We start from the raw sequence: 24,864 nt of genomic DNA on the forward strand, positions 1-24,864 counted from the left end.
CTCTACTGGGGGGGAGGCAAAGCCTGCAACACGTGGGATGAGCTGTCAAGCCCCTCCCACTCAATTAACTAGCCCCGCCCACTCATCACATAACGCCCGCCCACTTATCGTGTAGCCCCGCCCATAACCCACGTAGCCCCGCCTACTAGTGTAGCCCCCACCCATTGTCAATGTAACCCCGCCCACTGTTTGTGTAGCCCCACCCACTGTTTGTGTAGCCCCGCCCAGTTTGTGTAGCCCCGCCCACTGCTCAGGAAGCCCCGCCCACAGCTCAGGTGAGCCCCGCCCACAGCTCGGGTATATTCATTGACTGCCCAGCAACCATGTGACTTTGCGATAAAATAAACTCGCGAGTTTTGCTCAATATTCCGGACGGACTTTGTATAAAACGAGCTTTACTACCCGGCTTCGCCCGGGACTTGGATTCACCACGCCCGGCCGCCTTTGTCTCCCCAGTGGCAATGTTCACACACCACACCAGTTACTCGTTTGAGGCTGAGTCGACCTAGGGGAGGCCCAGGAGCGGTTCAAATAATCGTCACCGGTGGTGGCCGTGAGCGGGAATCGAACTCGGGTCGCCGGGTTTCATTGCACAGCGCGCTAAGCACTGCGCATACGCGGGTCACATGACAGATGTGACGTCACAGCTCACTTGCCATGCAAAATAAATGCATTATTGAGCCCCCCCCCCCCCCAAAAAAAAACAAAGTCTATTTTTAGAATGTTTGCATGGTGTACAGTCTGTAAAGTACCCACATGGCAAATTTCAAGTTTGTTGCATGTCGGGAAGTACGCTAAACATTTTCAACAGACACACAATCACACATTTCCCTTTTATAGATACAGATAAATAAAATATTCGACAAGTTTTAGTTTTATTCTACCAGGTAAGGCCCACCGAAACCACCAGGACTCTCCCGGCCAAACCAGGACACTGGGTATCTTTTTTTGGCGAGGCTATGGGCGGCTCGAGTTTCCGGTATTGTGTTGAACTTTATTCATAGAAAACTGCGCATTGGAGTCCTCTACTTACGAACGAGTTAGGTTCCAGGGGTCTGTTTGTAAGTCGATTTGTTCGCAAGTCCAACTTTACTCCTGTCGATTCCAAACATGTTGTACGGCGTGTCCACTAAACACGAGGAATGGCTTTACAAGTTGTATACTCTCCTATAGACGTAGACGCCACTGGTTCTTCGTGTTGCGCAGATGTAGATGCCACCACCGCCATCAATTGCGCGGCGGTTGAACTTACGACTCTCGGTCCGAACGGGCAACTGTACATACGGACCGGGTTTGTTCGTATCTCTGAAAGTTCGTAAGTCGAATGTTCCTAAGTGGAGGAGTCCCTGCCCTGCACGGGTTTGATCATTTATAGGCCCTGAGTACCGACTCGTACAGTATTTGGTCCACGGTGGAAGAGCCCGTAAGCCAGGATGTGTGTGTGTAGCAACTTTCTGGAGAGAGCGAATGAGAGAGTTGTGGGTAGAGAGAAAGTGGGGGGGGGCTATGGCGATCATTCACCGCCCTGGGTCGCAGCAGCAGCAGCAGCAGCTGGGGGTTCTGAGAATTGAGTGGACGGGAGTGGGATGACGAAGCTGACAGCAATGCCGTTCCATGGCTTTGCAGCGGCCACAGGAAACCCCCCAGAAGCACCTCCCGAAGTGCGACGCCGTTGCCGGCGGTGTCTCTACCCACGCAGGCGGTGTCTCTACCCACGCAGGCGGTGTCTCTACCCACGCAGGCGGTGTCTCTACCCACGCAGGCGGTGTCTCTACCCACGCAGGCGGTGTCTCTACCCACGCAGGCGGTGTCTCTACCCACGCAGGCGGTGTCTCTACCCACGCAGGCGGTGTCTCTACCCACGCAGGCGGTGTCTCTACCCACGCAGGCGGTGTCTCTACCCACGCAGGCGGTGTCTCTACCCACGCAGGCGGTGTCTCTACCCACGCAGGCGGTGTCTCTACCCACGCAGGCGGTGTCTCTACCCACGCAGGCGGTGTCTCTACCCACGCAGGCGGTGTCTCTACCCACGCAGGCGGTGTCTCTACCCACGCAGGCGGTGTCTCTACCCACGCAGGCGGTGTCTCTACCCACGCAGGCGGTGTCTCTACCCACGCAGGCCGTAACCACAGCCAGCGCCTCTGGTCCCGTAACTCGACCCAGCGGGTAGTGGTGGCAGCAGCAGCAGCAGCAGCGGCAGTTATATTGATGATAATGATGGTGATGATAAAATAATATGAACCTTATGGCGGGACCCCGAATAAACGGAAGTCAAAATTGTCATTGACATTTTTTATTTTCGGCGACTCCCCGTCCCACCGCGCACATCAACACCGTGTCCCGCCTGGCGCGGATCTTTCTGTTGTCGTGTCGTCCAAGCGCAGCAGCGGGGACGAATGCCGTAGCCACGAACAAAACTTTAAAACATTGATTAGCGCATCGTGTAGAGGTCTTCGAGAGGAATAAATCGCCGTGTCGTTCGCCTTCAACGGACATACATTGACGTCGCAACGCAGTTTATGCGAGAGCCGGGAGCTTACGTGACCCCCGGGGTCCCGCCATAAGGGTTCAATTTGTAATCATCGTCACAGCCAGGATCAAAGCACTGCTGGGAGAAGCCGATTCCTTCGACCCCAACACAAAGCTGCCACGGACAACTTAGGGGCCGTCCATAAATGACGTCACGCAATTTTGGACGATTTTTTACCCCCCCCCCTCGTCACACGGCGTCACAAAGAGTCAGACCCCCCCCTCAAATATGACGTCACAAAGCTCTGCCCCCCCCCCCCAAAATAAAACATGCTTCAAATCGCTTTAAACTATTGTCATTGTAGTGCGTATTTAATGTGCCGCTGCACTCTGATGTTGTAGGAGAAAACATTTATTAAAAAGTCTATTTAATTAAGTGGAACGTGTCGTCTATATTTATTTAAAGTTGCGCATTTTGATGTGACGTCACATTTCTCAAACCCCCCCCCCCTCGTCACACATCGTCACAAATGTCTGACCCCCCCCACCCCCTAGGTGCGTGACGTCATATATGGACGGCCCCTTAGGGGCCATCCATTGAGTAGGTACGCAAAAATCTGTCAAAACTTGACCCCCCCCCCTCCCTGTACGGACGCGGACTTCCCCCCCCCCCCCACACCTGCGTACGTATGCCTGACGCACCCCCCCCGAATACTATAGAACGGTCGATATTTAATCCACGTAGAAACGATCAAGGATTTCCGTAATAATATTAACGTGTTTAAGCAAACAGATAGGGCCCCCAGCCGGCTGCATTAAAGAATTAAGTCGCGTACCTCGGCCACTGATGTTGCCGAGCTGCGTGATAGCTGCAGTCAGGGGCACGGTGGCACACGAAGTGACACGTCTCCCACAGTCCCACTTCTCCCGGCAGGGCTTGTTGTCTGACAGCTGGAGACACTGAACTGTGGCTCATTTGAAGGACAATGGAAACAAATTATTATCGAGGCTTCACCCACCCACCCCCGTTTCCTATGCGTACAATGTCAGTAGACCCCCCCCCCCATACGCAAGCGAACGCATTTGGCTTAACCCCACTCCCAACTCCATGTGTCCGGACTCGATGGATGGCCCCTCACACCGCGTTGCCCCTCTCTTCACCTCCTCCGTCATTCGTCTCGACCAGCCCCACCCGTGACGAGTCATCCCTTCTGCAAGCGACGTGTCCCGCCCAGAACCCACACTTTCGAACGTCAACAGACGTCGTCGGCAGTCCAATGACACGAATAAACACATTCCTCCTGCGGAGGGAGCTGGTCGGAACGTTGGGTTGCTCGGTCAATGGCCAGGGTCAACGGCGGCGTGGTGTATTCCGCAAATATGGCCGACTGTGAGGGCGGGCACAAGCCGGCGTGAGTAGGTTAAACGTTGAGTTTTATAAGGGCACCACGGGGTGACCAGCCCCTCCCCACCCAGCCCCACCCAGCCTCACCCTCCCCACCCAGCCCCGCCCCACCCTCCCCACCCAGCCCCGCCCCACCCTCCCCACCCAGCCCCGCCCCCCCTCCCCACCCAGCCCCACCCTCCCCACCCAGCCCCACCCTCCCCCACCCTCCCCACCCAGCCCCACCCTCCCCACCCAGCCCCACCCTTCCCCACCCAGCTCCTCCCCACCCTCCCCACCCAGCCCCACCCTTCCCCACCCAGCTCCTCCCCACCCTCCACACCCAGCCCCTCCCCACCCTCCACACCCAGCCCCTCCCCACCCTCCCCTCCCCACCCAGCCCCTCCCTGCACGACGGACACAATAATCCCCTGTGGGCTGGTGTAACCAGGAAGTTCCTACCAGTATAAACAATGCACTATGCAGCCCTTGGTCAATCCACTGCTGGGTGAAGGCCTTCCACACCCTGTGGGGGTTGTCAGACCCCACTTCGGCGTGCCCCTTTTGTACGATCAGAATTATCTTGGAGCAGCGCGTCAATCTACTCGTTGGCTTACTTTTGAAGACGTTTTCTGTCCGCCGATCGCAAACACAAATGCTCAAGGAGGCGAGACTCTATCTATCCCCGTACAGTCGGAAACAGATGGCGATCAGTCCACTTTGCCGTACCGCCTTTCTCCTGGCGAGAGCCAAGGGTACGATTCCTCCTCGACGCCGACGGGAAGGGAGTTTCGCGACATCCGTGTGCGATCCACCAAACCTCGCTGCTGTCTCCACAACAGTGCTGGGTCTGAAGGCCACGTGCACACTAGCGTAGTCACCCCACGCTACCGTATTCTCATCATTACAAGCGACACGACATTCCAAGCGCCCACTCTTAGACGGTATTTCGTAAATGCCTTCTTGTTTTTTCCCCGGGGGGGGGACGTCGTATTTTCCTGAAAACGAAACCTGCACTTTTCTTCAAAATGACCTCCAAAGTTCGCCGTGAAGAATTTCACCCCCCCCCCCTCCCTCCCGGTAGTATCCCACTCGCACTGCGGAAAACACGCTCACGAAAAATAACGTTGCAGACGACACTCCACTTTTGGGGGGGGCAGGGATTGGGGGGCAGGGGTTGGGGGGCATAGGTTGGGGGGCAGGGGTTGGGGGGCAGGGGTTGGAGGGCAGGCTCTGATTCACGCAGCAGTGCATCGACTCCGTATGGTGATGATTGATGGATGATGATGATTGATGGATGATGATTGATGGCACTACGCTTTGGGGGGGGGGGGGAGCAGGGATTGGGGGGCAGGGGTTGGGGGGCAGTGGTTGGGGGGGCAGGCTCCGATTCACGCAGCAGTGCATCGACTCCGTATGATGACGTCTGATGGATGATGATGATTGCCACGGGATCGTGGTGGTGGTTGGTTGGTGGGTGGGCTGAGTGATTTCCCAATACCCCACACCCCACCCCTACGTCTCTCTTTCTCTGTCCACCATCAAGGTGGGGGCAGGGGGGCAGTGTCAACGCTCAACTCTCCACGGGGAATTCCCGCTGAGCGAAATCGAGAAACGCCGCCGTCACCTTCCTCCTCGGCCCACTTGGCCGGTTTCGCTCTGCCCCCGACCCCTCCCCCATCGACGACGGCTGTTCACCGAATCCCCGTGCGCCGGTCCAAGTTTGATTCCCACCCACGACTTAACAAGCTATCAGTGCCAACAAAATTACGCGCGTGTGATACCCGTAAACTATCCAGTATGCCTATTTAATAAGTCATATTTTTTTGTAAAACTTTTTTTAAAACACGCTTTTATTAAATGTACTAGTAATGGCAGAACTCCACGACTCCAGGAAGTGGCCCCGAAGCTTGCCACAACGTAAGGGGCCGTGGCCGATTACAGCCAACGTCAGTTTACTGTGGACAATTAGACCCAAGCGGAAACATAACATATAAAAAAGATTGTTTAAAATTATATATTTTTTATGATAGAATATACCACATTGGGAAGTGGGTTAAAATTGAGTTACTTGACACAACAACGACAACAACAACAGATAGAGTGAGTTAAATGAAAGCGTGTAAAAAGGTGGTCATAAGGTCACATTTTCCCCACCCATTGTAATTCTAATTCAGAGTCCCATTGTGTTAAGTGCAGCCTCCACCTCGTATCGTCCGTCCACTCTATGCCCTCTCTGTTGATGTGCTAGAAGGGCCATTGCCTGAAACGTCGCCGATTCTACTTTTTTTAAGGCCACAATGTTGTTGACGAATGTGTACAGTTCTGTGTTATCCGTGTGCTACTAACCAACTACACATCAAGAGACCCGTCCCCAGCAGGCTGACGCAAACATATCATGTCCAGTGTGCCACAGAGTGTACCGGGCTCACGTTGGCCTCTCCATTCATCTTCGCTCTCACCATACCCCAGACTCATCCCCAACGAAGCGTGTCAAGGTGATCATCAACCTTGCATGGACAAACAAGAGACTACCAACACAGCAGCAGCAGCAGCATCACCGGATACTTTGTGATGCCTAGGGTGACCTTACACACCACTGTGGGCCAAACCCAGACACGTCTTCCTCCTCGTAAAGTCAACACTCTGTGTGTTATCAACACTGTGCCCTATGCTGTGATGACGTTCAACACCGCACTAACGCCGCCACATCTCGGTACGAATACATTCCTGTCGCGACACGAACACAGCGACAGATACCATTTCCCGGACTGTACCGGGCCAAACCCAGACAGGTGGCAACTCTGGTGATAGATACTGCGCTTGCAGTGGTGCACAAGCACACACGATAATTACTCGGGTCTCTGTGTAAGTCTATGGGTCTCTGTACAAGACTATGGATCTCTAGGCAAGTCTATGGGTCTACGTGGAAGGCCATGGTCTCTGTGTAAGTCTATGGTTCTCTGTGTAAGTCTATGGGTATCTGTTTAAGTCTATGGGTCTCTGTGTAAGTCATGGGTCTCTGTGTAAGTCTATGGGTCTCTGTGTAAGTCTATGGGTCTCTGTGTAAGTCTATGGTTCTCTGTGTAAGTTATGGGTCTCTGTGTAAGTCTATGGGTCTCTGTGTAAGTCTATGGGTCTCTGTGTAAGTCTATGGGTCTCTGTGTAAGTCTATGGGTCTCTGTGTAAGTCTATGGGTCTCTGTGTAAGTCTATGGGTCTCTGTGTAAGTCTATGGTTCTCTGTGTAAGTTATGGGTCTCTGTGTAAGTCTATGGGTCTCTGTGTAAGTCTATGGGTCTCTTTGTAAGTATATGGGTCTCTGTGTAAGTCTATGGGTCTCTGTGTAAGTCTATGGGTCTCTGTGTAAGTCTATGGGTCTCTGTGTAAGACTATGGGTCTCTGTGTAAGACTATGGGTCTCTGTGTAAGTCTATGGGTCTCTGTGTAAGTCTATGGGTCTCTGTGTAAGTCTATGGGTCTCTGTGTAAGTCTATGGGTCTCTGTGTAAGTCTATGGGTCTCTGTGTAAGTCTATGGGTCTCTGTGTGAGTCTATGGATCTCTGTGTAAGGCTATGGGTCTCTGTGTAAGGCTATGGGTCTCTGTGTAAGGCTATGGCTCTATGTAAGTATATGGGTCTCTGTGTAAGTCTATGGGTCTCTGTGTAAGTCTATGGGTCTCTGTGTAAGTCTATGGATCTCTGTGTAAGGCTATGGGTCTCTGTGTAAGGCTATGGGTCTCTTTGTAAGTCTATGGATCTCTATGTAAGTATATGGGTCTCTTTGTAAGTCTATGGGTCTCTTTGTAAGTCTATGGGTCTCTTTGCAAGGCTATGGGTGTCTGTGTAAGTCTATGGCTCTATGCAAGTCTATGGGTCTCTTTGTAAGTCTATGGGTCTCTTTGTAAGGCCATGGGTCTCTGTGTAAGTCTATGGGTCTCTGTGTAAGTCTATGGGTCTCTATGTAAATCTATGGGTCTCTTTGTAAGTCTATGGGTCTCTTTGTAAGGCTATGGGTGTCTGTGTGAGATTTCGGGTGTCTATGTAAGTCTATGAGTCTCTGTGTAGGTCTATGGGTCTCTGTGTAAGGTCTCGGTTTAAGATTGCGGGTCTCTATGTTAGTCTATCTCATGTGTGTGGGCCACTGTAAGCGTGTGGGTATCTGCAGTCCTGCGTTCACCAATGGACTCAACATTCAAATTCAAATTAACTCGTTCCGCGCGCCCGAAGATTGTTCAAACACATCCCACGTAAAGCGCCAAGCAACTCAAGGTGTCTCCGTCAATTGAGCCAACTCTCAGTGTGTGCGTGCACACGTGTTGCCCGTGTGTGTGCACACGTGTTGCCCGTGTGTGTGTACACGTGTTGCCCGTGTGTGCGTGTTAGGACAAGGGTTTGAAGGTTACCGGACTGAAAGTTTGAATGTTGCGAGTCATGAAAACACAAAATAATCACGGGTACCGTCGATACAAGGGGGACACTTTAAGTGGCTAAGGCTATATGGGTCTCTATATTATAAAGTCAGTGCCTCTCTTTGTTAGTCTACGAATCTCTATTAAAGTTTATGAATATCTATGAAAGTCTCTGGGTCTCTGTGAAAGATTCCTAAGTGTATGGGGTATCTACTCAAATCTATATTGATAAGTCTCATTAAGTATATGGGTCTATATGCGAGCATATGGACATCTCTGCAAAAGGTACGATGCTGTGAGTCTTTGGGTGCACACACATACCGGTCTATTTAAGTCTCTGTGGGTCTCTGTGCAAGATTACGGTACAAGCGTGCCCTCTGCGTGAGCATGAACACGTGCCCTATACAAGTGCGTTGCAACCATGCCCTTCGTACGAGCGATCAAAAATTTCATGTTCGGAGCGTCACAGATGCATGCTATGCGTGGTATGAAATTAGTAGCTGCTCCCTCTGTGCACGTGATGAAACATGCCCCACTCACTCTGGATACGGGCAGCAACGGGGCATTGCAAATATGCAGACGTGCCCTCTGCGCAGAGAGAAATCTCATAGGGTACAGCCCGTGCCGGATGAAGCAAGTGCCGGTCCTCTAGCGTATGTTATAAAGGGGCCCTAAATGTAAAGAAAATACAGTAAAACCTTGGATTGCGAGCATAATTCGTTCTGGAAACGTTCTTGTAATCCAAAGCACTCGTATATCAAAGCACTCGTATATCAGTTGTGATCACGTAACGCTCGGCAGACAAAGCGTCTACACGTACTACTCGTTTTGCAAGACCTCGCTCGTTAATCAAATTAATATTTATTTAAAAAATTTGCTCGTCTTGCAAAACACTCGCAGACCAAGTTACTCGCAATCCAAGGTTTTACTGTAAATGAAAATACACAATTTTAACTCGCATAGTAAAGTAATTGTAATTTTTCATTTGCTATACAGCCAGATAATACGACAAATCGCCAACCTTAAACACCCAGTCGTTCATGAAAGTGAAGGCGGTATTGCCTACTAGAATCACCCACAAATGTCTGTCCGTCCCGCGCGTGACGTCACACCACGAGGCACACCTCCCCCGCGTGACGTCACACCACGAGGCCCACCCCCCCCGCGTGACGTCACACCACACGAGGCCCACCACCCCCCTCATCAATATTCATAACGCAGAGGAAGGTCGAGCTGAATTAAATAATTTATTACGCAAAGTCGCTTCAAATATGACGACGTTTCTTTACAAAAAGTGACGGTAAAAATAAATCTACGCGGCACAGTGCTACATCCGTGTGTGACGTCACTGAAAAAAATCCCCCCCCCACCCTTCATTAATATTCATGACGGCGTGGAAATGAACACTAACGCACAAGGTCGCGCACTTCCACATGCCGCACCCCTCTCCCTCATTAATAATCATGAGCGTGTGACGTCACTCTACATGCCACACCCCCCCCCACAACCATGAGCGTGTGACGTCACTCACATGTCGCACCCCCAACAATAAGCATGAGCGTGTGACGTCACTCTACATGCCACACCCCTCCACACAACCATTAGCGTGTGACGTCACTCTACATGCCACACCCCCCCCCACAATAACCATGAGCGTGTGACGTCACTCTACATGCCGCACCCCTCCACAATAACCATTAGCGGGTGACGTCACTCCACATGGGGCAACCCCCCCCCCCTCCCCACATTAATAATAATGAGCTGAACAATTCTTCTATTGGATATTTCAAATTTACTGCAATTCATACACGCATACTTGGACGGGCAAAGCAGCTAGTAGTACTGTACTATAGTAATAGAGCAAGTGCAGAATCAATGAACCGGAATTGATCGCTTGAACGCGTTTAGCGCGGGGCCCTTGAAAGTGCAGGGCCCGTAGGGGCCGTCCATAAATGACGTCACGCACCTAGGGGTGGGGTCAGACATTTGTGACGATGTGTGACGAGGAGGGGGGGGGGTTGAGAAATGTGACGTCACATCAAAATGCGCAACTTTAAATAAATATAGAATTGTTATAACAACACTCCTACAACATCAGAGTGCAGCGCCACATTAAATACGCACTACAATGACAATAGTTTAAAGCGATTTGAAGCATGTTTTATTTTCAAAATGGAAATATGGTTTTGGGGGGGGGGGCAGAGCTTTGTGACGTCATATTTGAGGGGGGGGGTCTGACATTTTGTGACGCCGTGTGACGAGGGGGGGGGGGAGTCAAAAATCGTCCAAAATCGCGTGACGTCATTTATGGACGGCCCCATAACTACTTGTGCTCCGATGATAATCCGGCACAGGGCACAGCAAACACGTGCCCGCCCGCCCGCCCACCCCACCACCACCCACCAGTTCATGCACTGCGAGAGAATGTTAGCCGAGTTCGCGTGCGGTGGCGGCGTGGGGCTTGTGGGGCCGTATGGGGGGAGGGGGGTGTTTGTGAGTGGATGAGTCAGCGAGTCGTGGTGTGCGCGGTGAGCGGGCGGGTTGGTCGCGTGAGTGAGTGGGTCAGTGGGCGAGGGGCGTGAGCGGGTGGGGAGATGCGTCAGTGAGTAGGTGAGCGATTGCGCGAGTTAGGTGAGTTGGTGTGTGGGCAGATGTGAATGGTTTGATGGATGGGTGAGAGTTGGTGTGAGTGTCGGGGATGTGAGCAGGTGAGTTGGTTGATGTATGGGTGAGTTGGTGGGTTGGTGTGAGTGTAGGGGATGTGGACAGGTGAGTTGGTTGATGTATGGGTGAGAGTTGGTGGGTTGGTGTGAGTTTAGGGGATGTGAGCAGGTGAGTTGGTTGATGGATGGGTGAGTTGGTGGGTTGGTGTGTGTGTAGGAGATGTGGGCAGGTGAGTTGGTTGATGGATGGGTGAGTTGGTGGGTTGGTGTGTGTGTAGGAGATGTGGGCAGGTGAGTTGGTTGATGTATGGGTGAGTTGGTGGGTTGGTGTGAGTGTAGGGGATGTGGACAGGTGAGTTGGTTGATGTATGGGTGAGAGTTGGTGGGTTGGTGTGAGTGTAGGGGGTGTGGGCTGGTGGGTTGATTGATCTTTGGGGTAGAGTTTGTGGGTTGGTGTGAGTGTAGGGGATATGGTCAGGTGAGTTGGTTGATGTATGGGTGAGTTGGTGGATTGGTGTGAGTGTAGGGGATGTGGGCAGGGTGATTGGTTTGATAGATAGGCGAGTTAGTGGGTTGGTGTGAGTGTAGGGGATGTGAGCAGGTGAGTCGGTTGATGGATGGGCGAGGTGCTAAGTGGGTCATTCTGGTGAGTGGGTAAGTGGCTGAAAAGGGGGTGGTGGTGGTAATAAAAGTTATAATGCTCGTGGCAGCCACTCCACGCTCACCGGACACTGTACAAGGGCCAGTGCCGGATTAAGCTAGTGCGGGGCCTGTAGCTCATGCTATAAAGGGGCCCTAAATAAATAAATAAACACATAAATATTAAAACACAAATTTTTCACTTGCACAGTAAAGTAATTGTAATTTTTTCATTTGCTATACAGCCAGATACTACGACAAATCGCTCACCTTTAACACCCAGTCGTTCATAAAAGTCGAAGGCAGTATAGTACTATAGTAATAGAGCAAGTGCAAAATTACTGAACCGGAATTGATAGCCTGAAAGCATTTAGCGCGGGGTCCTTGAAAGTGCGGGACCCGTAGCAACTACATATGTAGTAGCTACTACATACGTAGTAGCTACTTTTGCTACGAGGATCATCCGGCACTGACAAGGGCAGCAGTAGAGCCGTCTCTGCAGGCCGCTGAGCGCTCAGTCAGAGCGTGAGGCAGCGCGGGGCAGAGTGGAGCAACGTGGAGCAGCGTGGGGCAGAGTGGAGCAGCGTGGGGCAACGTGGAGCAGCGTGGGCAACGTGGAGCAACGTGGAACAGAGTGGAGTAGCGCGGAGCAGCGTGGGGCAGAGGGCGGAGGACGAGGCAGGCAGAATGGGTGCCTCTGGGAGAATCCGCATTGGGAACGCTGCATATTGACAGCCTGCCAATGTGCGTGTGCGTGGAGGGGGGCTCGTGAAGGACACTGCTGGGCAGTTGGGGCGAGGGGGCAGTTGGGGGGGCAGTCGCCCTCCCAACAACAGCGAGGGGGGGGGCGGTGCAACAGGAGCGACGCTCACAACAACAACGGAGCCACAGGGGGGGGGGGGGGGATAAAACTGGCACAGTCGTGAGCACAGGTGGTGCGCATCTGCGAGCTCGTCTCGGTGAGTCCATGCGTGGCACCTCTGGGTCTGTCACCGTGGCCCTCCTTGCCAGCGAGTCTTCGACACTCCGTGGGGCCCACAAGGTGCACTTAAACTGGCACAATCGCTGGGGTGACGTCATCGTTGCAAATGCCACGTGCTGTTGTGTTAATGCGCGTGCGTGCGCGCGTGTGTGAAAATGTAATGATTTGTGCGAGAGCGTGCGTCTATGTTTTGTCTGTGTATTGTCATCTCAGTCAGTCGGCGAGTGGCACCTGCTGGGTCTGTCACCGTGACCTCCTGCCAGCGGGCGTTCGACACTTCACGTAGCCTCAACGTGCACCTAGCCTGGCACGAGCGTCGTGGTGTTGTTGTTGTGTCTGCATGCAATTCTCGCTCACGACCAACAAACAACACAGGTTGCTGGGTCTCCTGACGTTGACTCGACCCTAACCGAGTGCCTGGTGCAGTAGACACATTGACACACTGGGTGCAGACATACATTCACTCACCACATTCACTCACCACAAAACATAGCTACAAAACAGACACATTCACTAACCACAAACAATAACCACATCCACTAACTACCCTCACTAAGCACATTTACTAAGCACATTCACTAACCACATTCACTAACCATAAACAGTAACCACAAAACATAGCCACATTCACTAACCACATCCACTAACTACACTCACTAAGCACATTCACTAACCACATTCACTAAGCACATTCACTAACCACATCCACTAACCACACTCACTAACCACACTCACTAACCACATTCACTAACCACACACACTCACCACAAAAATAACCACAAAACATAGTCACATTCACTAACCAAATTCATTAACCACAAACAATATCCACATCCACCACCGCCTCTCAGCACCCCCCCCCACCCCACCAGCCCCCCACCACCACCACTGCTTCTCAGCACCCACCACCACCCCACCAGCCCCCCACCACCACCACCGTCTCTCAGCACCCCCCACCACCCCACCAGCCCCCCACCACCACCACCACCACCGCCGTCTCTCAGCACCCCCCCCCCCACCAGCCCCCCACCACCACCACCGCCGTCTCTCAGCACCCCCCCCACCAGCCCCCCACCACCACCACCACCGCCGTCTCTCAGTACCCCCCCCCCACCACCAGCCCCCCACCACCACCACCACCGCCTCTCAGCACCCCCCACCACCAGCCCCCCACCACCAAAGGCCTCCCCTAGTCGCGACGACGTTTCTCGATTCACGAAGCGTCTCGACAACTCCATCGGCGACAACCCCCAAAGGTCTCCACGATCCACCAAACCTCCTTCATTCGACGTAAAAACAACGACAACAACAACAACGACAACAACAACAACAACAACACAAACTCAAGGAGCTAGTCGTGAACACGCAGACAGACGCGGCGTCACGTGGGCCGCGGTAGTCGAATCGAAACAGAAGAATCTATTTCTAACTTTATTCGCGCTGTTTGTTGCTGGCCGCTTGGCACTTTGTTTTGTGGGGTGGGTGGTGATCGGCGGGGGGGGGGGCTTTGGGCGCCTGTTAATGCTCAGCAAACCGCGACAACGCAGACACACAGACAGACCGAGTGTCACACACACACACACAGACACACAGAGTGTCACACACAGACAGACAGAGTGTCACACACACACACAGAGTGTCACACACAGACACAGAGTGTCACACACAGACACAGAGTGTCACACAAACACACACACAGACACAGAGTGGCACACACACACAGTGTCACACAAACACACACACAGACAGTGTCACACACACACAGAGTGTCACACAAACACACACACAGACACAGAGTGTCACACACACAGAGTGTCACACAAACACACACAACAACAACAACAACCGCCATTCGCCACTAAGTGGCGGTGACGTCACCACGACGCTTGTGCCAGGCCATGTGCACCTTGAGGCCACACACAGACACAGAGTGTCACACACAGACAGACAGACCGAGTGTCACAGACACAGACCGAGTGTCACACAAACACACACAGACACACACACACAGACACACACACAGTGTCACACACACAGACACACACACAGTGTCACACACACAGTGTCACACACACACAGACACACACACAGAGTGTCACACACACACAGTGTAACACACACACAGAGTGTCACACACACACAGACACACACACACAGTGTCACACACACAGATACACATACAGACACACACACACAGACACACACACAGACACAGAGTGTCACAGGCTGACGGGACAGTGTCCCTGAGCGGTGCTGTCAGCACGAGGAGGCTGCTGCTGCTGCCCCTGGCACCCCGAGTGCTGTTTGCGCAACAGCCGCTCACCATTGTCCGTCACACGGCCGCGTTCTCATTCTGTTACCCGCATTGACACACACGGACACACACAGATAAAGACCCCCCCGTATAGCCTTAACAGACTGTAGGGGCAAGTGCTGTTAGCGAGCACCTGTGAAGGACGGAACGATACACGAGGGGGTGGGTGGCCAGCACCACGCCCGACCGCCTTTGTCTCCACAGTGGCGATGTTTACACACCGCACCGGGTACTCATTTGAGGCTGAGTCGTCCTAGGGGAGGCCCGGGACCGGTTCACATAATCGTCACTGGGTGTTGGGCGTGAGCGGGAACAGAACTCGGGTCGCCGGGTTCGTAGCGTAGCGCGCTAACCGCAACACTACCGCTCCCCAAACACACACAGACACAAACAGACACACAGACACACACACACAGAGACATTCACAGAGACACACACATACATACACACAGACACGCAGACCCACACAGACACACACACACAGACTCACACACACAAACACCTGCCTAGCTGGCAGGGAAGCGAACCACACGCATTAGCAGCCGGGGTCACAGGAGATGTACATTCATTTATCCGCGGAGTTATTTAAGTTGTAATCACCCCAGGCCACGTAGAGCGGCGTCGGTCACTGCCGAACTTTGGGGGGTTTCTCTCTCTCCCTCTCATCGTTATTTAGTGGTAGGGCCCAAGTTCACCCACCACTCGATCCGGCAAATTAGTCTCTCGGCGTCCCACCTGGCCAAGCATCATGAAGTGCAGGTTCACAGAGGCCAGACGAAGGCTTCGATGCCGTTCAGTGCTGATCACGGAATCTCACGGAGCCAGGCCTCGGAGTGTACCCAAGCCTCTTGTGCACACGAGGTAAATTTCTCATTTTTTTATTTTTTTGCATTTCCTACATCTACATCATTTCAACATCATTTCAACGTCTCGAACACCCTCCCCCTCACCTCTCTCCCCTGTACGTGCAGTTAAATACCCGGCGTGGCACCGAACATCTGCTGTGCCACGTGGGCATCCCTTTAAACGCACAACGGCACGCTGCAGGCGAGTTAATAAGTAACCGTGCCGGTGCAAGAACTCAGTTGTAGTCTTGAAATAAATCAACAAACTGTCTCTCTTGCTCTCTGTATCCCTGCAGGAACAATATTTGCTTTAGTTTTGCAGCGCACCAAGCCTGTGTGTGTGTATGGGCTGTGCCCCCCCCCAGCACCTCCGATTAGCAACGTTGACTACGTAGGGTGCGAAACAAGCGAAACATTTCTACAACATATACAACATCCATTGTTTAATATTTATTGTATTATTTTATATTATTATTTTATTATTTCCCTTCTACGTGACTTTACCGCAAGAACCAAGAATATGAATCCCTGCAGTCACGAAAGCTTTAAATCAAAATTTAACATCCAACAAGTTAAACATATATACAACAAGAACCAAGAAGATATATACAACATATCCAACAATATCCAGCGGTCCTAGGCTCGCGAAACCTCTCAAGCGGCCATCAACTAACGGCACTGTCGAAGGTATGCGCAAGATAGCATACACTGCAATTCGTTTACTTGAATCGATGGAGCAAAGGGTTGTTGTTGCTGTTGTTACGAGAACTTGGGCAGCTATTATAAGAAGAGCCGACAAGGTCAATCAATTCTGCGCCGCATAATTGATCTAAGTGTGGGCACATTGGCACAGCCTAGCAGGACCGGCTTCGGCTTTCTGAGTCTCATCAGCAGGTCTGTAGTCTTGTTTCACGGATGCCGGATTGGGTCTCCTGGTGTCATTGGTAAGAGCGGTTCGTTTGCACTCGAGTGCAGTACTGATATAGAAACCCGCAATTACAGTCCTGCACCTAATATTTCATACATCTATCGTCTTGTTTACATTCTCCACGACGACGCTTGTGATTATTGCGAAATTTGCATTGTAACGCTGTGCCTGGAACTGGCACCCATATCTAAGACAGAGAAGAGACCTTGGCCTATAACAAACCTGTCAACCACTTATCAGTGCCCCCTACCTTATTACGGACCAATTCAGACATTGTTGGTCACCCCGTGCCACTTAGAAATCTCAAAGTTCATCCTGCAAAGTCCCATCACAAGGGAGAAACACAAAGAATGTTTTTGGCCGTATTGAAACGGCCGTGCGCCGTATGGACCTGAAAACTCAATTTCCCTGTACAAGAATACGGGGTAAACCGTACGGGTCGACAGGTATTATAGTGTATCGTGTTGTGTATAAGTGGAGTGTATAGTAGGGTATGGGAGTGTATAGTAGTGTGGAGTGTATAGTGCATACCTGTCAACCCCTTATCATTGCCCTACCTTATTACGGACTAATTCAGACCTTGATGGTCACCCCGTGCCCCTTTATAAACCTCAACGTTCATCCTACAAAGCCCGACCGCAAGGTAGAAACACAAACAAATAGACAAATTATTATTTTGTTTTCCCGCATTGCAACGGCCGTACGCCGTATGGACCTGCAAACTCAATGTCCCCTGCACAGGAACACGGCGTAAACCGTATGGGATTGAAGCGGTGTGCTAGAAACATCCCGACAGGTCACCAACTTCTGCCGACACCGAATGTCTAAACCGGACCTGGGGGGCTCTTAGCCCTCGTCGAACCAAACGAACGATCCGCTCTGCGCGTGCGGAGAGAGAGGTGAGTTCCACGCGGGTTGCAGAAAGCCTGCCCCGAGGATTTATCAGCACGCAGATGAAGGCCGCGTAATTTTCAAGTCGTTATCATCAGCAGCAGCAGCAGCAGCCGTGATCTAGACACTGCTAGATAGCAAGCAGTGACCGCCACAAACACTGGCGGAGCCAGAGGGTGGCACGTGCCCCCCCAAATGAAGCGATCGAAATCCCTAATTTCGATCAAAATCCCTAATTTCGTTCGGATCGTTGGGGTTTATTAGTAATAAATCGGCATTTTGCTACCCCCACGGCCACTGTGTAGCATATTATTACGTGCCAGGGACTCTATGAGATGATCGGACAATAGTCTGAGTCCATAATTGGCAACAAGTAACGGCAAAGCGGTGATAAGTGGCTCACAGAATTGTGCGCAGCAGCGTATACACAGTCCACGACTTCCCTGAAGGCATTCACCTTCAGCGAGCGCGATTCCGATCACATGACGCGGTTCGAATTCGACCCTCGATCGATGGCTGCGCCATCGCCGCACACGCGTCGAATAAAAAGCAAGGGACAGATCCTTACTTACAACTCCTATTAAAAAAAATGTACACGCTTTCTTTTAACTCACTGTCTGTTGTTGTTGTCGTTGTTGTTGTTGTATCCTTAAATCTTGTAACTCAATTTTAACCCAATGTGGTATCGACTGCAAACTTGGAATACTTATGTCATACTGATGGCAATACTATATTCTTATCATAAAAAAATCTATATTTTTAAACATTATTTTTTACATGTTATGTTTCGGCTTGGGTCTAATTGTCCACGCTCAACTGACGTTGGCTGAAATTGGGCACGGTCCCTCACGTTATGCAAGCTTCGGGCCACTTCCTGGAGTCGTGGAGTTCTGCCATTACTTGTACATTTCATAAAAGCGTGTTTTTTTAAAGTTATTTTTAAATATTACTTATTCATTGCTGGATAAGTTGCCCCACACCCTACCCGAAAATCCTGTCTCTGCCATTGGCCACAAGACGTTGTCATTCATGCCTGACGAGTGAGTAGACGACCCACTGCGCACATGTCTTTAACAAGTCGAAATGACACGTGTATGTACTGCAACTTCTTTCGCACCGTACACAGCCAAACGTTGCTGATCGGAGATGCGGCGGCGTAGGTCGGAGGTGGGCTGGAGAAGGTCAACAAACGACACAAAACGCATATTGTATCCCACGAAATGTGAAATACAATATATGTGCTGTACGCGCAGATGGCCAAAGCGATGTGGGGGGATGAGCTCCATCGAGGTCAAGCTCACGCAGAGTTGGAGCACTACAGGGCGACCACGCCAAGCGTGACCCAGGTGCTATAGGCTGCGGGCAGCAGAAGGCGATGCCAGCCAACATCCCACCCCAGACGTCAACCCGCATTGACCAGCGTGGTGAAGTATGGTGAAATAACTAAGCGTATAGTAATAGGTTTTTACCCTATCAACTGGCACAAAAACTCACACCTTTATACAAGGCATCATGTTTGCAATAACCACAACACAAGCAGTCAAAATGCAAACAAAAAGAAACAACTCTGATGATGATAATGATATGCACTGCCCTAGAAGTTGATTGGTCCACACCCGAGACAGCTTTTCTTAGAGCCTAGTCTCCATTGGTGTTGGACCAGGAATGACGCCAAAAGGCGTACAACTCAAAAACAACGCACTATCAGAGTATTGAGAGCTCGGGGTAAGCATTTACACTATGAGACATCTCCTTTACCAGTGGCAAAATATAGTAATAGGTTTTTACCCTTTCAACTGGTACAAAAACTGACACCTTTATACATGTTTTTGGGGCGACTGGTCAAACCCAAACAAAAGCAATTAACTTGCAATGATGAAGAGTTCATAATGTGACGTTAAATGTGCGTGGGGGGTGTGCATGTGACGACGCAGTCGCATTGCGAAATCGGCCTTCGAGCAGATACAGTAAAGCAAACACACCAACAACAACGTCACCACCACCAACCACAACCACGTCACCACAACCAACCACCACACCACCACCAACGACGACAACAACAACCATCAACGGCCACAACCACACCACCACCACCAACGACAACAACAACAACCACCATCAACGGCCACAACCACACCACCACCATCAACAGCAACAACTATACTACCATCAACCACGCCACCAACAACAACCACCACACCACCACCAACGTCAACAAGAACAACCATCATCAACGGCCACAACCACACCACCACCAACGACAACAACAACCATCAACGGCCACAACCACACCACCACCATCAACAGCAACAACTACACTACCGTCAACCACGCCACCAACAACAACCACAATCCCACCACAAACGACAACAACAACCACCATCAACAGCAACAACTACACTACCATCAACCACGCCACCAACAACAACCACCACACCACCAACGACAACAACAACCACCACCAACGGCTACAACCACACCACCACCATCAACAGCAACAACTACACCACCTTCAACCACGCCACCAACAACAACCACCCCATCACCACCAACGACGACAACAACCACCATCAACGGCCACAACCACACCACCATCATCAACAGCAACAACTACACTACCATCAACCACGCTACCAACAACAACCACCACACCACCACCAACGACGACAACAACAACCACCAACGGCCACAACCACACCACCACACCACGCACTTGCAGGAAGTCGCAGGCGACATTCGGCGACCACACAAATCGCCATGCAGAATCAACAAACAACGACGACGACGACGTTTCCCTTCACGAGGGGGCCCTGCACTGGAACGTCGGACAAATGACGCCCTTGAGGTCGTGTAGCGAGTGCGGCGTTGGCTCCCAGTCGCGTTGCGGCCAGAGGTAGCAGCAGTCAACAACTCACCACGCGTAATGCCACCCACTACCTACTACCAACCACCCACTAATCCAACCACCCACTAATTCAACCACCCACTAATTCAACTACCCACTAATTCAACCATACACTAATTCAACCATCCACTAATTCACCCACCCACTAATCCAACCACCCACTAATTCAACTACCCACTAATCAAACCACCCACTAATTCAACCACCCACTAATTCAACCACCAATTCAACCACCCACTAATTTAACCACCCACTAATTCAACCACCCACTAATTCAACCACCCACTAATCAAACTATCCACTAATACAACCACCCACTAATCCAACCACCCACTAATTCAAACACCCACTAATGCAACCACCCACTAATTCAAACACCCACTAATGCAACCACCCACTACCTCCCACCTGGATTCCTACTGCGCACATTCACAAAGCGTCGCAACTACATTCCGCCTCTGGGCGGATTTGAAATGAAATATAAAATACTGTACTGTGTGTGTGTGCTGATATTCACTGACCACGCAAAGCCCACTGGGGGCTTACCCAGAGCAGACATCAACATGACGACTTCCATAATACACAGGGCCTCGTGTGTTCAAAGTGAGACACATTCTGAACCTGTTTCAATCGTCTGGGTCACGATGGGTCGTGCGCTCTCTGAACTCACTGTCTGAAAGGGCAGTAACCACGGGCCTACTTGCTGTACTGTAGAGCTGTGTCCTTCAACTTTCACAGATCGCTACGTGATCCACCAACTCTCGCTCTCTCTCCCCGCTTAAGCGCTGCCAACAGTGGCATTGCGCAGCAGCTACAACCACCGTCGCCACCACAACAACCCATCATCATCACAACAACCACCACCAACAACCCATCATCATCACAACAACCACCACCACCACCAACAACAACCACCACCACCACCCACCGCGCCCCACGTTCTGACCCATCTCGGATGGGGTTCGCCCGTTCCGCACAACCAGAACCGAAACCAAAGAGGGGGGTGTGTAGGGGGTGCCACTGTAGCACGGTGCCACGGTAGCACGGTGCCACGGTAGCACGGTTGCCACGGTAGCACGGTTGCCACGGTAGCACGGTGCCACGGTAGCACGTTTGCCACGGTAGCACGGTGCCACGGTAGAACGGTGCCACGGTAGCACGGTTGCCACGGTAGCACGGTGCCACGGTAGCACGGTTGCCACTGTAGCACGGTTGCCACTGTAGCACGGTTGCCACGGTAGCACGGTGCCACTGTAGCACGGTGCCACGGTAGCACGATGCCACTGTAGCACGGTAGCACGGTGCCACGGTAGCACGGTAGCCACTGTAGCACGGTGCCACGGTAGCACGGTTGCCACTGTAGCACGGTTGCTACACTGCCACGCTGCCACACTCACCGAGTCGAAGGCTCCGCGGAGGTCGTCCGATCAACGCTGGTGGTTGCTGCTGCTGCTGCGGTATCCGTGCCTCTGTGCCATGGGGCAGAATCGCGAGGCCTCGCCAACACGGGCGGTGGTGGTGGCGGCGGCGGTGGTGGTGGTTAGAACCTTTCTCGCCCACGAGACGCTTCGCGAACGACGCCGACTACGCGCAGCGAGCGGGAAGGGTGGACAAGATTGGAGGGTCGACTATGGGAGTAGCTACTCAGATCCTTCTTCTTGCTGCTGCTGCTGCTGTGGACGATCTCTGGCGTGCGCGCTCGCCTCTGCTGCTTCCTGCGCCCTAGAGAAGGAGGAGGATGATGATGATGGGGTGGGGTCTGGGGAGAGGAGGAGGAGGGATCATGTCGCGTCACACGCTGGCAAGCACGAGGCGAGAGAGAGGGAGGGGAGAGGGAGGGGAGAGGGAGGAGAGAGGGAGGAGAGAGAGGTGGGTGGGGTAGCTACGAGGCAGAGGCACGAGGCGCTATTGGACGGGGGAGGGAAGAGGCGAGCCGTGTAGCCGCTTGCTGATTGGTTCGCTTCACTCGCCTGCGCCACGCCCTTGGCCACGTGGGGGGCGGGCCCTGCTCGCTGCTGCTGCTACTGCCTCTGTGATCGTGGTCTGTGGTGGTGGTTGTGGTGGTCTGTGGTGGTGGTGGTGGTTGTGGTGGTGGTGGTTGTGGTGGGGGTTGTGGTGGTTGTGGTGGTTGTGGTGGTGGGGGGGGTGTGGTGGTGGTGGTTGTGGTGGTGGTTATGGTGGTGGTTGTGGTGGTGGTGGTTGTGGTGGTGTTGGTTGTGGTGTGTTGTGTATATGCCCCCTTTTTAATTTTTTTAATATTATTTTTTTTAAAGAATTATTCTGCTAACATATATAATATCGTTTTTTAATAGACACGCGGCAACGTGGGAACGAACACGCCCCACACTTCCACAGATGCGCATACACCATATCAAAAGACTCGAGGACATGAAAAAGGGCAATAAAGGTAATACAAACTCCCCTAATTTCACACAAGAGGAACAAGGGAGGGGGGAATTGCAGGCGGGGGGGGGTCAGGAGGACATCCTGTTGTTAAAAAAAACCCTTTGATAAATACAAAACCAGGCCACGAAATATAATTATATTCTTAACAAAGGAAACAACATTGACGATAAAAAAAAGCACAAACGGGTTTTGAACCATGTTAGATAAACAAGTTACCAACTTAGCCATGAAGAGTAAGCAAACAGTATCCATCCTCACTCCAATTGGAAACCAGACTACAGTCTGCACCAGCGTCGCGATTCATCAATTGTTACTTAAATACTGACCTTATTTACTTTAAATAATTTCTACGCGGCCGGGCCGAAGCATCAAAGAATAATTATGGCTTGGGTCGCTCCAAAACAAAAATTCCTAGCCGGGATATCAGATTAAATAATCACAAGAAGTCAAATAATAAGTACGGAATTAAAGTGGATCTCTTAGAGGAGCTAAGGGCGGAGAAGCCTCTCATAATTAACCAAACGCAACACGGCCGTCTTTGTTTTCCCGAAGAGGATCTCTACACTCACACGCCAAAAGCCAGGAAATGACACCAATAAAGGTTGGGGCAATGGCTCAAAGGAAATTAACACGTCTTCGGAAAATAAATAAATAAGCGCATGCGCCGGGTGCTCCCACTGTGGAAACAACCGTCTTTGTCTCCCCGCAACACGGACAGCAAAAATTGCACACGCGAGCAAATAACATTTCCATGGGAGATCGGGTCACGATAAAACATCGTGAACACGGTTTCGGCATAACTTGGGCATAATGGAACCAAGCAGCAAATAAGTCGCATTTCAACTTCCAAACCAAAACAACTTAAGCTGTGTGAGACAAAAGATATGATCCCCGAGCAAGGGAGGGAATAATTAAGCTCGCTTAACGCGTAGGTTTTCGCGACAAATATTATTCAGTAACAAAAACATGGATTCGAATATTTATTTTTATATATATAACTCGACGCGAATCATCGGTCTGGCTAATGGATAACTTAGGTGGCGCCGTCACGAGGCCCCCACCCCCCCCTTCCAGAACGACACACAGCTGTGTCTTCAAAGCTAATAAACACACGGACAAACACGCACGTGAAACACACGGACGGACACGCACACGACACACACACGGACGCAGATGGTTCACACCCACAGGAATGTTTTATGACAGACTTTGAACAACTCGGGAAACTGAGTAGAATTTCTAGATATAAGCCAAAGAAAAATCCATCTAAAGCAGATTGTCCGGGCCACGGGCCCCACCAGAGATCGTCAAGAAGTTTTCGTCATCCAGAATGACGAGGTTCGCGGGGTAGCGACGTGCCGCTACAAGCCGAGGTCTGCACCACCTGAGCAGAATCGCTACCCTGAGTCGCCGAGCTGCGAGTGAAGCCAACAAAGACGCCAACGTCCACCCTGCCACGAACGAAGCATCGCTCCTCGTCAGAGTGACGACCAACGAACAACCCGCAGGAAAGGCGGAGGTTGTGGTTGTGGTGGTTGTGGTGGTGGTGGTTGTGGTGGTGGTGGTTGTGGTGGTGGTTGTGGTGGTGGTGGTGCAGGCACCGCCCCGTGTGGACCCGAGCTTCCGCGTAGGAAGATCACGAGGGGAGGGAGGGGAGCGAGAGAGGGAGGGGGGTTTACATAAAGCAAAGCATTACAAAAAATACGAAATGATGAACGAAGCAAAATGCCGACTACACCGAGCATCTTCTTGTTTCCACTGATCGTAAAAAAAAGAGGGAGGGAGGTTGATGGCCTGGGGGGTGTAGGGAGCTCGTGCAGAAGATGGGGAGTGGGAGGTGGGGTGCACAGGAGGGATCGAAATGAAGAGGGGGGAGGATTGGGATGCTAGAGACAGGTAATAGAGATGATGATGATGATGAAGAGAGGGGTGATAAGAGAGGAGTATCATGGTGATCGGGGTGTCAAAGAAAGCCGTGGGAGGTAGGGGTGAGTGGGGAATGAAGAGGCGTTGTTAGGAAGAGACGACGG

The 24,864-nt window shown here is 51.7% G+C and overlaps 1 long non-coding RNA gene across 1 annotated transcript in view; it reads right to left on the reverse strand.

Moving 5' to 3' along the window:
* Nucleotides 1–22,185, reverse strand: part of LOC144947661 (uncharacterized) — a 31,078-nt gene extending 8,893 nt beyond the window's left edge. The window contains exon 1 of the long non-coding RNA XR_013640084.1: nt 21,826–22,185. This is a non-coding gene — a long non-coding RNA (uncharacterized LOC144947661). The remainder of the gene's footprint in view (nt 1–21,825) is intronic.
* Nucleotides 22,186–24,864: the final 2,679 nt, after the last annotated feature.

This window comes from Lampetra fluviatilis, chromosome 46 (genome assembly GCF_964198595.1).
Source record: "Lampetra fluviatilis chromosome 46, kcLamFluv1.1, whole genome shotgun sequence".
Taxonomy (NCBI): domain Eukaryota; kingdom Metazoa; phylum Chordata; class Hyperoartia; order Petromyzontiformes; family Petromyzontidae; genus Lampetra; species Lampetra fluviatilis.